Below are 13,112 nucleotides of genomic sequence, written 5' to 3' on the forward strand. Positions count from 1 at the left end.
TTGCATTTCCCTAATGATTAGTACTGTTGAACATCTTTTCATGTGACTGTTGGGTGTCTGCATTTCCTTTTTGGGAAAATGTCTATTCAAGTCTTCTGCCCATTTTTTGATTGGGTTGTTTCTTTTGATATTGCGTTGTGTGAGCTGTTTGCATATGTTGGATTTTAACTCCTTATTGGTTGTATCATTTGCAAGTATTTTTACCCCCGTTTGATAGGCTGTTTTTTTGTTTTGTTGATTTCCTTTGCTCAGCAAAATCTCACCTATTCTTGGCTGAGAACAGATAATCAAGATCATCAAGTATTCATAGAAAGCCTGTAACATGAAATGTAAATAAGCTAACTAAAGTTAAACTAAGGTAAACTATCAGAAGATTTGATTCCAATGAAAAGAGAGAGTTCTGAAATCAAAAGAACACAAAAATAAAAACTAGAAAAAGTTAATTTTTTTGTAGGGGTTCAGAAGAGTGTTTAAGATGTGTCACTTTGGCATTGAATTATTTTGAGCAAAAAGCAATGGAGACCCTGTGGGGTTAAGAGAAACTACTGCCCCTCCCTTAACTATCTAGAAGAATTTAAGTTGGAAATTTTTCCCAGAAAGAGTTATTACTAGAGGGAAATTTTATCTGAGTGGTTCCATCTATATGGCAGGGTAAGTTTCTAATTACCAAGCATCTGCTCTTTTTATCATTCTGTCCTTGGAAGCCTCAGGCCCCTACTCCATTCCTTAGCTCAGGATGGCACAGAGACATAATTTTACCTTTCTGATTGTAAGCCTCTTATGTGTATGGACTCTCTGAGCCCCTTGTGTATGTAGGGCTTGCATACATACAAAATTAATTTTTATTTTCTCCTGTTAATTTGGGTCTTGTCAATTTAATTCTTAGACCATCCAGAAGAACATAAAAGTAGAGGCAAGTTTCTTCCATCCCAGCAATTTCTTGAAGAAATATTTTTTCATTTAGCTCTACCTGGAGAAAAACAACAGGGTAGCAGTTCATTGCATAGATTTTCAATATAATCTCCCCTTTTGTTGCACTTTTTCATTTTTGATCCCATAGCCTCTTTGGGATTTTTGCCTGACCCCCTCTTTGGCTGAAGTTCCCGCTGAAAGTATAACTTCCTCTATTTGTTTCCACTGGTTTTTGTTTCTACAGAAAGTTTTAAAAACTCTCATCCTTTAGTGTCGACCCACACCTATTTCCTTTGTTATTAGGAAAAATATCTTTATGTATCTCTGCCATTATTTTAGGGGATATCTGAGAGAAGACAATATGTGTTCTTTGCAAGATCTTGAATAGTGAAACAAATTTCAACTTTCAACTTTTTTGAAATATTTTTCATTTCATTTACTGGTTGAAGGTGCATATACTTCCCCAAAGAGACTGTCTAGTTATCAAGAATTGATTAAAATATTATAATATCAAATGTTCCATAAAGTTAGTCATCTCCATCTATTAAATGTATCCTGAATTATGAAGTCATAAAGTTCATTTTGTGTTGTTTATTCTGGTCAGTGATGCTAGTTACTACTCCAACCAGTTTTAGCACGCCAACTAAGATTAGTCTAGGTGATGAGTGACTGTATTCAGCATATACTTTACTCTTAAGAAAATTATAGCATAGAATATTCCTAAAAGGATTTTGTGAAAGAAATAAATATTTTTATATTGGAATGACTTTGCAGATTTCTGACAATGATAGACAGTAAGAGGGCTAGATCAGCAATGTTAAATTTTTGTTTGTGAAACTTCTAAAAAGATTTGAAAACTTATTTTTGATAAATACCTCTTTTTATATTTTAAGTATGCAGTTTTATTTGTCAAGAGAGCAAGTTTATTTAGAGATACACAATGTGTAGACAGAAAATAGACCATCTCAGAAATTGAGAGTGACCTGTCAAAAGATTAAATAACTGCAAAAAGTAGAAGTATCACAATTACAACACTTTAAACATTTATCCAATGGAATCTAAATATAATATGAATTTGTACCTATTATCATCCATTTAAAAACACATGAGCAAGCTATCTTTAATAGTATATTTTCATTACATTTCCCCCTCTGAATTTTATCCTAATGTTATATATATTTAGGCTTAACATTCTTTTTTAAAAATAATATCATTGTTATTTTTGCTTTTTTTTGGCCACTCTGCTCAACATGCAGGATCTTAGTTCCCTGACCAGGGATCAAACCAGTACCCTTGGCAGTGAGAGTACAGAGTCATAACCACTGAACAACCAGGGAATTATCTCGCTGCAAAGTCTTTGACTGTCTTTATTGATTAATTCTATGTAAAAATATATATGAAAGGAAATTGAAATAGCAATGTACTTCCTGCAACTCCAAGTCTCTAAGGGTTAAATTTATTTTTATTGATTTATCATTATAATCATTAGAAACAGCCAGTTAACTCAAAACTGTATAAATGTATCACAAATTTTAAAATGTGTTAACTATAAAATGTGGAAGTGTATTGAAAATTAATCTTTTAATGAGATAGATATAGTCATTTTTTTAAAAATTTACATTACCATGAATAAGTATTGCTCATTTCCAGAATGAGAAAAAGTTCAGTGTATTTTTTATTTTCATTTTTACTTTTATAGATACAATCACTAAGGGTTTACCTACACACACACACACACATACACACACACACACACACACACACACACACACACACACACACGCCTATCATCTTTCTGTCCCAAAAGAGCAGGCTTATATCTTATCTGAAGATCTTGCAATCATAATAAATTTACCATTGCCTTGTAATAGTTTTGGAAGACTTTGAGTAAAGGTAGACTGACAGATGATTGTTTTGGGGACAGTGGCTTTTATTCCTTTTAAATACAACTTACAGTAAAACTCACAGAAAAATACAATTTATATCTATATAACTGAAATGATAGTTCTGTCAAAAAATTATACTTACCCTTACAATGTGAGATATTCCCTGATATTTTCTCTTCTGTCCTCTATTTTTCTTGTCTACTAAATACAGTGCTGGTCAAGAATCACCAAATTCATTTTACAACCCACTAATGAGTAATGATCTGTAATCTGAAGATCATTGCTATAGTTCAGTTCAGTTCAGTCACTCAGTCATGTCTGACTCTTTGTGACCCCATGAATTGCAGCACGCCAGGCCTCCCTGTCCATCACCAATTCCCAGAGTTTACTCAAACTCACATCCATTGAGTCGGTGATGTCTTTCCACCACCTCATCCTCTGTTGGTGATGTCTTCCAACCACCCATCCCCTTCTCCTCCCACCTTCAATCTTTCCCAGTATCAGGGTCTTTTCAGATGAGTTATTTCTTCATATCACGTGGCCAAAGTATTGGAGTTTCAGCTTCAGCATCAGTCCTTCCAATAAATAATCAGGAATATCTGTAGTCTGAAAATCTTTGCTGTAAGATCCTCTGAAAAACAACATTATGTCTTTGTATTAAATATTTATTTTTAAACAATCTTGTAAAGAAAAGCACTTATATTGAATTCATCTCTGCTTAGGAAAACCAAGCTGTTCATGTGCAAAGGGTAAAACCAAGATTCCTTTGGTGGCAGCCAACCCCAATTGTAGGCAGTGTGCCTAGAATGAAGTAGTTTCTGAAATGCTACAGAATAGCAGTAAATAAAAAAAAGATCAGCTTAATAGAGAATCAAATGCCTCATAAGCCAACCTTTTAGTTGATGTAAGCCTTCTGTTCTGGGATGATAGAAGGGAGGGCTGAATGGGAGTGGAGGAGGCAGGGAGGCTGGGAAGGAGCAAGATTTGAGAGAACAGATGATGTAAGTGAAAAGTTACTGGATCATCTTCACACAAATGATCTTCCCAACAGAGTGTTAGATTATCTATGTGTTCCACACATCTTGTAACTGATAACTGTCCTTATTTGCCTTTTCTAAGAGAAGAAATGTGTGGAATTAAACAAAGGCATCAACTTCCTAAGAATGTGCTATTGGAGTTGGCTCGAGTCTGTGAGGATAATGAGAGAACAAACACATCGTTAGGGCGCAATCCAAGCAACTCAAGAAAATGAACACAATAGAAAAAAGCTGTGCGAAGACTGCTGAAGACAAGAAATGCTTCTTTTTTTTAAAAAAAGGGGGAAAATATAAATTTCCAATTTGCCTATTACTATAAGGAAATATTTTAAAAGATTCTTTTTACAGTAAGTTAAAAAAAAGTTAAAGACAAATGAAACAAAAGTATCTCTGAATTACACAGTGTTATCACTTCCAAATCAAATTACAAAACAAAAAATTAAACAAGATTTATTATCCAGAAATGTGTTATGATTGAAACAATACCCAGAATGCCTAGAGCTCTGAACACTTAAAATTCCCAAAGCTATCAATAGAGAATTTATTGGTGAGATTAACTTTTTTTTTTTTTTTAAATAAAAACACTGTCCTGAAATCCATTGGCAAACCAACTGAAATGACCCTCAGTGAATTCCCAAGTGGAACTACCTGGGAGAGCTTTGAGAGTATCAGAAAACACAGCCCAACCCAGACCAATTAAGTCAGTGTCTGGGAATGAGACCCAGGCACCAGCACTGTTGAAAGCTAGTATGCAGCCAAAGTTGAGAACTATTGCTCTAGACTAATTCTAGACTTCTAATTCTATTTAGAACCCTCCTCTGAATCCGAAAGAGTGGCTGTAAGGGCGATTGGCCTTCCTTGCTTACTCTGTTTTTCAAAAACGTGTCTAGAATGCTGAATCCATATGTACAATCGGATGCTTCCTAGTCACTGTCTTCTGTGGACCAGCAGCAAGGTTATCCCCTGGGAACTTCTTAGAAATTCAGAGCCTCAAGTCTTTCACCAGACTTACTGAGTCAGAATCTGCAGTTTAACAAGATTCTAGGATGATTCTTGTGCGCATTAAATATTGAGAATTACAATTTTAAAAGACACCCAGTATTCAATTCCGCTGTTCACTGCTTCCTTAATACTGAACTGTTTCTTGTCTGATGCTGATCTACATCATGGTATTTGGAATGAGCCATGTGGCAGCCCTTGCCTCATTTTACTACCTCTGACTTCTCTAGTTACTCAGCGTTGGGGCCCTAATTCCTAAAACCAGAAGGGCCAATTCCTATCTTGATCCTAATTGTAAATAGCCCCTTGACCCTTCTCGGATGGGGTCTGAATGTTGCTAGTATTCAGTGTCTTTTCCTAAAAACCATGTCCAGGACAAATTTTGGTGTGCTAATCCTGTTTATTTATTTGTTCTTTAGATTAGGCATCTGAATTAACACTCAGACCTTGCCCCAGCCTTCTCCCTCTCAATGGTCTTCTCTTTCAGTTTCTGTTGCTAATTCTATTTAGAACCCTCCTCTGAATCCAAAAGAGTGACTGTAAGGGCAATTGGCCTTCCTTGCTTACTCTGGTTTTCAAAAACGTGTCTAGAATGCTGAATCCATATGTACAACTGGATGATGATGCTACCCAGTTGGTTCTGCTGGTACTGGCTTTTCCATGTATATGAACTTCTGTGTCTTTTTTATTTTATTGGTCCACCAGGCTTCTGGAATGGACTGATGGCCATTAAAATAATTTCCAGTACGGCTTAGTCCCTTTGCTGTCCACCCGAAACTATCACATTGTTAATCAGCTATACTCCCATACAAAATAAAAAGTTTAAATAAAACGCAAGGGCTCATCCAACTTAGACTCACACAGACTTTCAGTCTGATGAACTTTCTAGATGACTTTCTAGACTAGTCTAATCTAGCCTAGACTATAAAAAGCCATCTGGGTCCTGAGATTTAGACAAAGGCTTCTTAAAAAGTCTCTGGTTGGATCGTATGTTCAAGAACAACAGTGTGAAATGCATAACCAACAAGGACTTACTGTACGGAACAAGACTCTGCTCAATATTCTGTAACAGCCTAATTAGGAAAAGAATTTGAAAAAGAATGAAAGTGAAAGTATAAGTCACTCAGTCGTGTCTGACTCTTTGTGACTCCATGGACTATAGGCCCTCAGGCTCCTCTCTCCAGGGAATTCTCCTGGCAAGAATACTAAAGTGGGTTGACATTCCCATCTCCAGGGGATCTTCCTGATCCAGGGATCAAACCTGCGTCTCAAGCATTGCAGGTAAATTCTTTACCATCTGAGCCACAAGGAAACCTGTATATGTATAACTGAATCATTTTGTTATACATCTGAAGCTGACACAGCATTGTTGACCAACTGTACTCCAATACAAAATAAAAAGTTAAGAAAAACAAACTAGAAAACAAACCAAAGAAAATCCAGAAAGAAATAACTTCTAGAGTAGAATTCTTCCTACATTCCACTGAAGATAACCCCTATACAGATAACCCCTATACAAATCCTTCAGTCCCTAGCCCTGGAATTGAACTTATATAAAGTCCCAGCTCTAGTCTTCCTTTCCTTCTACCTATATTTGGTTGTATGTGACCCATAAAACTTCATGTCTCATGTCCAACTGATTTCAAACATTGTGTATGTGGTAGATAGTCAATATATAGTCATCTCAGGTTCTTAAGACTTATTATAAGGAAATCACAGAAGGTTTCTGTGTATAGGGACAAAGAAGGAAGAAAAAATAAAAGAAGAAATGCAAAAAGGAACCTTTACTCAACCATAAAAGTCTTTTTTACTGTTTCTGGTGAACCTCAACTTATTCCTGGACATATTGTTGGATGGTACTTGTGTAGATACTCTGAGATTCTGGGGAGAACGTGTCTACAGGCACTAGAAGTGAAAGCCTCAAAGGATTCTATGATGGCTTACTCCTTTAGTAATCAACTGAATTTAGGGACATGTGAAACTCTGGCTTAATGAAGAATTGATTTCTGAAAGGTAAGATGTGAAATTCCTCCAAAAAAGAACATAAAGGTTCATATGGCATTCAGATCATAAGAACAAGATAAGTAGTTGGTTTAGAATCAGGAACTTTTAAACTGAACAGCTGTAACCCATTTGGGCAGTCGTGCAAAACAGAAAGTTGGCAGACCAGATAGTCTTTTCAGACATTAAACACAAGATGCTTGGGGCCAAAAATTGTGATTAAGAAATCAAATGTTTTCTTTTTCTCCTTCCAACCTGTTCTCAGACTGTGGAAGTTATGTGATTTTTCTTCTCTGACTCTCTGGTTGTAGTTATTGAGAACTGCCTATCTCTTCAGCCACTGGAGGTCAATTCACTTCAATCCAGTCCAGTCCAATCCAATCCAATCCAGTCTAATCCAGTTCAACTTCATCTGTCTTTCTCTGGGGGAGACCTGTATACACATAAAGAATTTAAATGCCTTGAGGGCTGATATACCAGCTTGTCTGCCGCTCAGTTCATGAAATGTCTTGACTTTGGTGCAATATCTATACCGCTCTGCTTCCACTGAGGACCTAGCAATATGGTTTCTAGACACTGCATCTTGGATTCTGTCTCCTCTGTATTGCCCATGTGTTATTTGCTTTTGGTTTTTCTAATTTATTTGGTCCTGACCTGTTGCGTTTGTGTCTAACAGGCATAACTGACATTCCAACTCCCTCCCAACTCTCCGCTTCTTTTTCCTGTGCCTGTCTGTCCCTCTGTCCTTCATTCCAGTCTATCAGGCTGCATTTTCTTGTCCCCCAGCTTGGCCTAGTAGAGACTACTTCCTTTCAAAGGATTCCCTTTCAAGTACACTTGCAGAAATATGCATGAGCATCTGGTGTGAGCCTTTTGTTCAAATTCAGCCCCTAGTGAATGAAATAGGGAGACAGATAGAGACCCTAAACAAAAGAGAAGGAGGCAAGATTAATGAGAACAAACATCAGAGAAATGCCTTCATGTCTAGAAAATGTTCAGAACCTGCTTTGGCCACATTTGAACAGTTGTGTGTCTGGATTTCTGCCTCTTATTTTCTGGTGTACCTGGAATGGATCAGACTTCCAAGAGGTTTGGTGGCAGGATGTAAGGGGCTATAGTGAAAAGGAGCTGCTGGCTTCTGACTCTCATGTGGAAAGGAGAGAAGTCAGAGCTTCTAGTCAGCATGTGAACACCCACAATAGTCATATTGGTTGTTAAAATATGGGAATGCTACTCTACTAATTGGTAACCAGCCTCTGCACACGTCTTCCACCTACTCCTTTCTTTGCTCTGGCAGCCAGACTGCCCTCACAAGTTCTTCTCATGCGTCCAGCAACAAAAAGGCTAACACTTTAATTTGTGGATCCTGGGCTCACCCCCGATTAAATGTTGTAGGGAAAAAAAAACATTCCTGGATGATAACTTTTGACTCTGGAAGGAATTGAATGTTTGGAGCTTCTTTAGGAACCGAAAGAAAGGAAATGACTTTTTAGGATCATCCTAGGAAGTACTGTGCTTGTAACGCCTCCTGAGTTACCTTCCCCAGGGCTGCCTGGATTCATCCACATCTTTTTGCTTCAACTGTTCTCCTGACTGATTTGGTATTTGACTGTCTGATGACTTAGTCCTCCTTTTCCTCTGTCCCCCATCCATGGAGCAGAGTCCTTGGATCCTGCTGTCTCCATTAAGCACTACTTGAAACTCTTTTTCTTCTTATAACCACCTCATCGTTTTTCTGGACAGGAACTGGTTGGTTCCACATCTGATGAGCAGTTTCTTCCCAAACGTTCACTCCATAATCCCACGCAGCCATGTGCCAACTTCTCTGCTGCCACCACCAGAGGCAATCAGGTAGCACTGAAGCCCAGAACCTCCTGCCGTTATCCTCCCAGACAGCATCATGGTAGAAAAGATAGGTGGAATGAGATAGACCTGGGTTTGAAAGCCAACTTCTCTTTACTAACCAAGTTACTTGAACAAATGACTGACTTTTATAAGGGTGTATTTTCATCTGCAAAATAAAGGTAGATATTACTTCCTAGGAATGAGAAAGAGGAATAAATGAAATGATGCTATTATTGTGATCTGCTTATTTTCTTAGTCTGTGCAGCATCTCTTTAGGGAACCACCTTTCCTATTTTGATTCTACATGGTTTGGAAATAGGAACTCTCATTACACAGAGGACCAGAGTACTTGGCCACAGTGGGGTGCTGATATAGGAATATGACCCAAGTCTAGCCAATTAGGATCTTCCTTGAGAATTTGCTGAAACAGTCTACAAAGAGGTAGTCTCCTTTCATGAGTACATTTTGAATAGACAGTAGGAAGAAAAAAATTATCCTTTAAATTATTTGTATCTGGTATATTATGTATTTTGCAAATAAAGATTATAACAGGGTTCTTCCACTTGTCACCTAGAGTTTTCATATGCATGAAAGTTCCAACTCTACATATATATTTCATATCAATATATGGTTTAGAGCATTAAAATAGTTCTTGATAAATGGTAGCTATTTTATTTAATCCTTAGATTAGCTTAAGAAAAATGGAATTTTTTGGTTCATGTGTCATGGAGCTAAAATGGGGTGTTGAAGTAAAGAACTGGCTTTAGAGGCTCCAGGAAGTTTGAGAGTGTTACCTCTGCTTCCCTGATAGCCACTGGCTTTATGACCCCTACTGTGAATGAGTTATTAAATGGGAACAGGGACATGACCAGAGATAACTTTAGGTCTTCATAATTTCAGTTCAGTAACTCCTGAGGAAAGAGAAGACATCTTTTTCATTCAGTGTCTATGAAGTATCTTATAGTGTCTTTGAAGGCAACTTCTCCAAAGCATAAGTTCCTAAAACTCAGGTTGGTCTGACTTGAATCACTTGACCATTGCTGAAACCATCTCTGAGATATATATGTATATGCATGAATGGATGAGTGTGTTGTGCTATGTAATTGACATTTTCACCAAAACCATTTGGATAAGGAGACAGCAATTCCTAAAGGAAAAGGAGATATAACTACAAAAGAATGGTGCGAAGGAATGCTTGAGTAAGCCAAAACAGTAAATGTCTGCTATGATATCATCAACATCACCTTCATTCTCATATTACTAATCACCGTCATTATTATTCTTGCAGGAAGTGTATATGTAACAGTGATTCACTGTCAGACTGATATTCATAGGACCTTTGAAAGCAAAGGGAGATGAGTGTAGTAAAAGGTCCTTTGACAGTAAAAATTGACCTGCCATCTCTGGCAACAGAATGCTTGGATGGTATTTCCTTATTAAGAGGAAAAAGCTATAATTCCTAATTTATAGTAACATATCATCTATTTAAAATATTAGTGTCAGTAGGAGTTGAAAATAAGCTTTAGACATGCAGAATATTTGTGGATCAAGTGCTCCTAGAAACAGTGTTCTCACCCAGAAGACACATCCCTGTAATATAGCCTAGTGTACTTCGTGGCTTTTTGATGAATATGAATTCAGTGTGATTCTTGAACCAGGGGAGGAAAGGCAGTATCTTTTAATAGTTATTTCCTGCATGTCACATCTTTGGTAATAAGGTGCCAACAGGGATATTTGTTGGAAAAGGAAATGACAACCCACTCCAGTATTCTTACCTGGAAAATCTCATGGCCAGAGGAGCCTGGTGAGCTATGGTCCATGGGTTGCAAAGAGTCGGACATGACTCAAGTGACTGAGTGCGCGCGCGCGCGCACGTGCACACGCACACACACACACACACACACACACACACACACACACACAGGGAGATTTATGGCTGTGGTTGGTTAGGATTATTCCATGTACATTAGAAGACATGCTAAATACACTTCCCTATTTTCTGCAGCAATATTTATTTGACTTTATTCTGTAATTGACTTTATTAAAAATTAAGAAAAAGTAAAATATTCTCAGTATAGCACGTGAAGGTTGATGTGACAACCAGCTCTCTTAGTATATTGTGGATCTGGAAATTCAACAAATGCAGCTGTATACTTAGGCAAATTCAAAAAGCACATTATAGAATTTCTACTTTATATAAATTAGAAAGTCATTTGGGGCTTTGTGGCTGTTGGTGATAAACTATATTGAATCAGCTTTGGAAGAAATAGTTTTATGAATTCTAAATTGTATGCATTTGGGCCTTCATCATGTCATATTAACATACTATCCTTCTTACCAGACATCTAGTACTTAGTAGCATTCATATTCCTTACTAAAAAAAATCTAATTTCTTCAAAGCAGAGCGAGAACCAGTAACACTACCAGAATTATGTTCTGATTTCAGAAATGGAATAGATATTGCCCATTTGACACTCCTCTTGCCTATCTTTGTTTGACTCTACCCTGTGTTAGGATCACCAGATTTAGCAAATAAAAATCTAGGGTGTCCAGTTAAATCTGAATTTCAGATAAACAACCAATTTTAGTATAAGTATGTCCCATGCAATACTTGGGATGCATTTATGCTAAAAATTATTTGTTGTGTATCTGAAACTCAAATCTAACTAGGCATCCTAGATTTTTTAATTTGCTAAGTCTTTCAACCTTACCAAAAAAATGCATTATTTGACTCTTTCCTCTATGATTGAGTGCCCTTCTATTGTTCTTTATTGTCTTCCCGCTAAAACATGCACAAGGCATAGGATCCCAAGCTCATTTTTCTAAGATATAAACCTGTAGGCAACCCTCATGGTCCATCTTAGCTTGCTGATATACCCAATAGAAGCATTAATCTAACTCAAAATTAGCCTTTATGGGAAGTAAATCTTTCCTGGTAGTCCCTCGAGGTTATAAAGCACATCACACAATATATCGTCTTAGAGAATATCTCCTTTCCCAGTCTTTCTCCAAAGTCTTACTATGGGAGGAATTTTTTCCCACTCTCACTTTCTTTTCTCCCCAACTTCTTTATCAAACTCCCCTCTCTATTCCCACCTTCCATTATCTTCAGTTACCTGGTCTTCCTCAGGCTTCAGCCATTTGCATTCACACTCATATCCCAGCAGACTTGAAGGAGTTGTTCAGTCGCCAAGCAGTGTCCAACTCTCTGGGACCCCATGAACTGCAGCACTCTAGGCTTCCCTGCCCTTCACTATTGGAGAAAGGCAGAGATGAAAAGAGGAAATGCCGTGGGTAAAAACTACCATAGATGAGATACTCGTAAATATCTTATTGACTTGGATTGAGTTGGATTAAATTTAATCTTCTTCTAACTTTTCTTCCAAAACTAAGGTGGCCTAAATTTCTTACAATAGACCCCCCTCAGCATTGTTTGCAATTATATCGACCTTCAGTGCTTTAACTGATGACTTCTAGCATAAAATATAAAATAAGAATGTCCTTTTTCTTCTTTTTTAGCTAGGAAGGTCATATCAGAAGCCCAGAAATTATTCCAGGCAGGCAGAATTCCATATTCTGCCTTCTCTCTCGATAAATTGAGCTTGTCTGCAGTAATTTCTCTGCATTTCCATACCCACACACTTATTACAGCTGCTATCGTCCAGCAATATTTTTCCCTACTCATCATCATAACAGTTTATAAGTATTTGATGGGATTAAACAGAGCCAACCTAATTCTGTCACTTAAGCAGCCAAATTCATGAGCCCAGTCATCAATATATGTCCAGAAACCCATTCACACTGGCCATAATCTGTACGGTGTGTGGGTGGGTCAGCCTGGTTTTAAGTTTTGGGGTCAGATAGATAACCTATGCAGCAAAGCAAGTGAATTGTGATATTAATAGTTGAATCAGCCGAACCACTGAGCCACCAGGCTATACAATAGTTGAATCACTTTGCTAAAATCTTCCCCTGAATTTTTAAAGTTTTATATAATGAGTTCTTGGGAACAGTCAAGTGCATGCTTGAAAACAACTGTTTACCTTTTCACTTGCCCAGAATAAATAATGATTATTTCTTGGTATGGATAAAAAAAGCATTTGTTTACTTTATCTTGCTAACACTAGGACACCCACACCTCAACAATCACCAGGGAAATGTAGCTGGAAAAGCATTTCTGGGAAAGAAAAATAACAATAACAACAATGATAATAATTTAATATTAGCAAAGCATGTTCAGTTGCTTCAGTCATGTCTGACTCTCTGTGACCCTGTGGACTGCAGCCTGCCAGGCTCCTCTGTCCATGAGATTCTCCAGGCAAGAATGCTGAAGTGGGTTGCCATGCCCTCCTCCGAGGGATCTTCCCAACCCAGGGCTTGAACCTTTGTTTCCTTCATCTCCTGCATTGTAGGCAGATTCTTTACCAATGAG

The sequence above is a fragment of the Muntiacus reevesi genome, chromosome 17 (assembly GCF_963930625.1).
Source record: "Muntiacus reevesi chromosome 17, mMunRee1.1, whole genome shotgun sequence".
Lineage (NCBI taxonomy): Eukaryota > Metazoa > Chordata > Mammalia > Artiodactyla > Cervidae > Muntiacus > Muntiacus reevesi.